The following is a 5176-nucleotide window of genomic DNA, read 5'->3' as shown; positions in this document are numbered from 1 at the left end:
ACCCCCCGGGGAAAGTTATGGGCCACATGGGCCTTGGGAGGGAGGCACACCAGCCCACAAGGGGCTGGCGTGCCCCCCACTTGGAAGGGTCCTAATTGGAGTGGGGAAGGGGGTGGCGCCCCCCTTTCCTTCTCCTTCTCCCTCTCCTTCCTCCTTTCCTCCTCCAGTAAAAGGAAGGGGGTCTGAATTGGACTTGGAGTCCTAGTAGGACTCCTCCCCACTTGGGGGCGCGCCTTGGCCGGCCTCCTCTCCTCTCCCTCCTTTATATATGTGGGAAGGGCGCACCTCCTAGACAACAATTGTTCTTAGCCGTGTGTGGTGCCCCCTCCACCGTTTACTCCTCTGGTCATATTGTCGTAGTGCTTAGGCGAAGACCTACGTGGATCACTTGACCATCACCATCACCACACCGTCGTGCTGACGAAACTCTCCCTCGACACTTTGCTGGATCAAGAGTTCGAGGGATGTCGTCGAGCTAAACGTGTGCTAAACTCGGAGGTGTCGTACGTTTGGTACTTGATCAGTTGAATAAAGAAGACGTTCGACTACATCAACCGCGTTAAACTAACACTTCCGCTTTCGGTCTACGGGGGTACGTGGACACACTCTCCCCCTCTCGTTGCTATGCATATCCTAGATAGATCTTGCGTGATCGTAGGAATTTTTTTGAAATTGCATGCTACGTTCGCCAAAAGTGGCATCCGAGCCAGGTCTATGCGTAGATGATATGCACGATTAGAACACAAAGAGTTGTGGGCGATGACAGTCATACTACTTACCACCAACACCTTATTTTGATTCGACGGTATTGTTGGATGAAGCGGCCCGGACCAACCTTATATGACCACGTTCATGAGACCGGTTCCACCGACAGACATGCAACTTGTTTTTCATAAAGGTGGCTAGCGGGTGTGTAACATCCCAAATTTTCAATTTGGAATGTTATACATTAGGTCATCATGCATATCATATTTTATTTTGCTTTTGGTTTTGATCCTAGAAAATCCTAAGCAACTCAAGGACCCACGGAGAGAGTTGGGGATTTCGTTATTTACATATTTGAGTTTTCTCAAATTATGTAAACAGGATCATTTGATTTTATTTATTTTATCATCAATTATTCCTATTACAAAAATATGAGAGAGGGAATAAAATGACTTTCCCAAAATATAGAAATATTGAGGATTTAAAAAAAATCAAATAAGTTTTATTTCGGAGTTTTTTCGGTATTTTTATTTGAATTTAGGAAAAATGCGCGTTTTTCAAAGTTGTAGTTTGGGCCCAGATAAATGTTCACTTTATCGGGCTTGATTTTAGGAACCCGGCAAAATTTATTTCGCGATTTTTGGAGTCCGTTTAGTATTTCTTTTTATTTTTTCTTCCGAGCGGAATTAAAAAAAAAACTGGAAACCGACCCGGGCCGTATCCGGCCAGGGACCGCCGGCCGGGCCTTTATAGCCCGGGCCGGCCCGAGAGAGAGACGCCAGCCCCGGAAACCTAACCCTAGGCCGCCGCGCCTCACGCCAGCCGACTCGCCGGAGGCGCGCCCGCCCGAGGGTTCGCCGCCGCCGCCTCGTTTTCCGTGCAGTTTTTTTTAAAAAAAAATTCTGTTCGTCGTTTTTCTTTTTTGTCGGATTTTCCGCGGTTATTTTCTGATCGCGATTTTTGATCCGATTTTCGTTTTAGTATAACTTTTCGCTCGTTTATCGGAATCAGGCGATTCAAGCGCCTGGAGTTTCGTCTCGAAACCCTCTTTCCGAATAATCAACTTAAACAAGTTTTTGCTACTGTAAAATTTGCCCTAGATCCAGATTACTAGAACGAAGTTGTTTTCTTTCGCCGTTTATTTCTTTTGCTTCGTTCGATTTGATTCTTTTGCCAACCGGAGTTCTTAAGTTGAACCTTCTGGTTAGATCTCTTATTTGAGTTTTACCCGTACATTAGATGAGTACTTATTGTATGCTTGTTTGTTTGTCTGCGATAGAGTACCCAGAGTGCGCCGCCTGTTACTTCGAATTGTTAGATTTCTCGGATCATCAGCAAGGCAAGTAACACTTTGATCATACCTTTTCTACAACCCAGTTTTATTGCATTAGATCAATCCTCACACATTGCATGATTAGGATCTAATTAAACTGTGGGATGGGAAGTAGATGAGGTAGTACCTATTACCTGTTTATTATCAAACCTTTGGGAGTTACTTCTATGTTTGCTTATTATGCCATGCTATGCTAGTAGACGTGGATTGGGTGAGTGAAATCCATGACAGATGTGAGATTTATAATTAAGGGTTTATCTAAGGTGGCAACCTAACACACATCTGGGTGGATTGAGGCACCTGGGGTTACCAGGACTTGCCTGTTTTCTTGGACCGCCACCCAGGCTCAAAGGGATCATGAGATTATTCATACTAGAAACTTCGTGTGCAGCCACAAGCCATTATGGGCTCTGGCATAGTTGACTAAGTTGTGCGAACTCTTACAGTGGTAGACTAGCAGATGTAGGGGATGTAGGTGGTACGGTCTACCCGATCGTAAGGTGCTAGCGCTTCTGAAAGACTATGTCTCGGTCATCCGTCTTCTCAAACACCATGTAGTGCGAGAAACCAAACGGAGGCGATCGAGTCTTGTGGGGAAAAGTGCGCAAACCTCTGCAGAGTGTAACAAACTAATCATGGTTAGCCGTGTCCCCGGTTATGGACATCTTGAGTATCTAGTACCTGGATTTTCATGTGAATCTCAACATGTTACCCTAAATTAATTTTGTGGGATTTTAATGATGTTACTTAATTGGGATTGAGGATGCTGTCAACCATTCTCAATGTTTCACAACCACCATGATAGTAATTAATTTTATTCCTTTGAAGTAGGGAAAAATTGGCTTTACGCAAAAACAATAACCATAGAGCTTTCCACCAGCCAAATATGCATATAGTATAGTTGTTGCATTCCATTACTCTCTATGTGTTACCTTGCCAGCATATTCCATGTGCTGACCCGTTTCGGGCTGCAACGTTAATGTTGCAGACTTTTCAGACGACGATTGAGGACTTTTAGGTCGTGGTTCTATACTCAGTGATGCCGTTGGAGTTGATGGACTCACTTATCTTCCAAGCCTTCCGCTGTTATCGTTATTAGATGGCCTTAAGCCATATTTATTGTAATAAGTTCTCTTTTGAGACACTCGATGTAATAAGTGTGTGATTGCTACTCTGCTATAAATCCTCCAAGTACTGTGTGGTGTCAGCATTACTGATCCAGGGATGACACCGGAGCACAGAGATCAGACTGTTTGAGGTCTGGTCGCTACAGAGATGGTATCAGAGCACACGCTGACTGTAGGACACGACCACTAAGCTAAAGACCTAGATCACTAGATCACTCTCTTCTCTTCTGACTTCTCATCTTTTCTACCCTTTAGGATGGCGGATGCAAGGAACAAGTTCACCCAACTGGATGAAGATACACCCTTTGGACGCCACTTGAAGGAAGTCACTAGATACCTGAACATAGGAATACCAAGCTTCACGAGAACCTACAACGCCACTTTACCTGAAGAAGAGCGCTGGATGATTCAAGTTCAAGTTCCAGGAAGGACGTTCATGCCAGTCACTGAGCCCATAGAGTTTTCTTTTGATGCCCCAACTTGGAGTCTAGGAAAGAGTATGGCAGCTCACATCACCATGGGACGCATTGGAGAAGTCTACCGCAAGGATCTTAAGGATACTATCTACCAGATTTGCGGACGCCGAGATGAACACTGGGAGATTATCAGCACCAGGAAGGATAGATCAATTGCAGCTTTTATTCAGGAGTTAAACCAGCACATTCGACGACAAGAGAATCAGATGTGCGCGGACATGATAGATCTGAAGAAGGCTAAGACTAGAATCAAGGAACTGGAGGAAGAACTCAAGTCTACACGCGAAGGTTATGAAGAAGAAATTGAAGTATTGGTGGAGAAGAATGACGATCTGGTCAAGAAGATTGGAATATTTATGGGAGGCCCGACACCAGTAGATGAAGACAAAGAACCCGAGGAGATTAGCCCGGAGGACTACATCATCATTGACGCCACCGACTCGGAACAAGATAGTAGCGATGATGACTATGTTGATGAAACAGGAGCAGATATTATGGAGTCTACAACCGTAGAATATTTCTAGTAGACCACCTCATCAGAAGTAGTAGTCCACCATGTAAATATTGTAGTCCGAGCACTTTTGCGATAGCTAGATCGATTGTATGCCTTTGTTTGATTGATTGAAGTGAATTGTGTGCTTTTGCCTCATGTGCATATGGGTAGTGTTTTCTCTTTAGACCCCCTCTATTCTTATATCTCATCTTTTCTAAAACCCTCAGATGCCTCCGAGACGTGACCCCGGATTTGCCTTTCCGCCGGAGCTCACCCAGTTGATCCAGCAGCAGAACACCCTGATGCAGTTGCTAGTTCAGAATCAGAATCAAGGGAACAACAATCCACCACCACCAACTGTTGACCACTTAGCCCGTTTTCTTAGGCTGAATCCGCCGGTGTTTTCCAGTAGCACCGAGCCGATAGTAGCAGATGATTGGCTCCGCAAGATAGCTAGAGAGTTGACCACAGCAGGATGCACAGATGTGGAGAAGGTTAAGTTTTCCGCACATCAGTTAGAAGGACCCGCAGCATCTTGGTGGGAGAATTTCACAGCCACTTTCCCAGTCGACACTGTCACATGGGACCAGTTTTAGCAAGCTTTTCGCACCGCCCATGTTTCAGCAAGAGCAATGGCCATGAAGAAGCGTGAGTTTCGTAACTTGCGCCAAGGAGGACGGACAGTTGGCCAGTATGTGGAGGAGTTTAGTAAGTTAGCACGTTATGCCCCAGATGACGTTGCTACGGATGCAGCTAAGCAGGAGAAATTCCTGGAAGGACTGAATGATGAATTGAGCATGCAGTTGATGGTAGCCACCTTCAACAACTACCAGGAGTTGGTAGATCGTGCTCTTATGATTGAAGGGAAGCAGCAGCAAATTGAGAACCGCAAGAGGAAGTATGGACAAGGAAAGTATAATTCAGGAGCTCAGCAGAAGCCACGTTTTACCCCTAGACCAGGAGGACATTTTCAGCATACCCATGGAGTAGGTAGCTCACACAATCACAATGGTACCAAGAATGTTAATGGGAATGGAGGAAG

This window comes from Triticum urartu, chromosome 7 (assembly GCF_003073215.2).
Source record: "Triticum urartu cultivar G1812 chromosome 7, Tu2.1, whole genome shotgun sequence".
NCBI lineage: Eukaryota > Viridiplantae > Streptophyta > Magnoliopsida > Poales > Poaceae > Triticum > Triticum urartu.
This window is presented reverse-complemented; position numbering follows the sequence as displayed.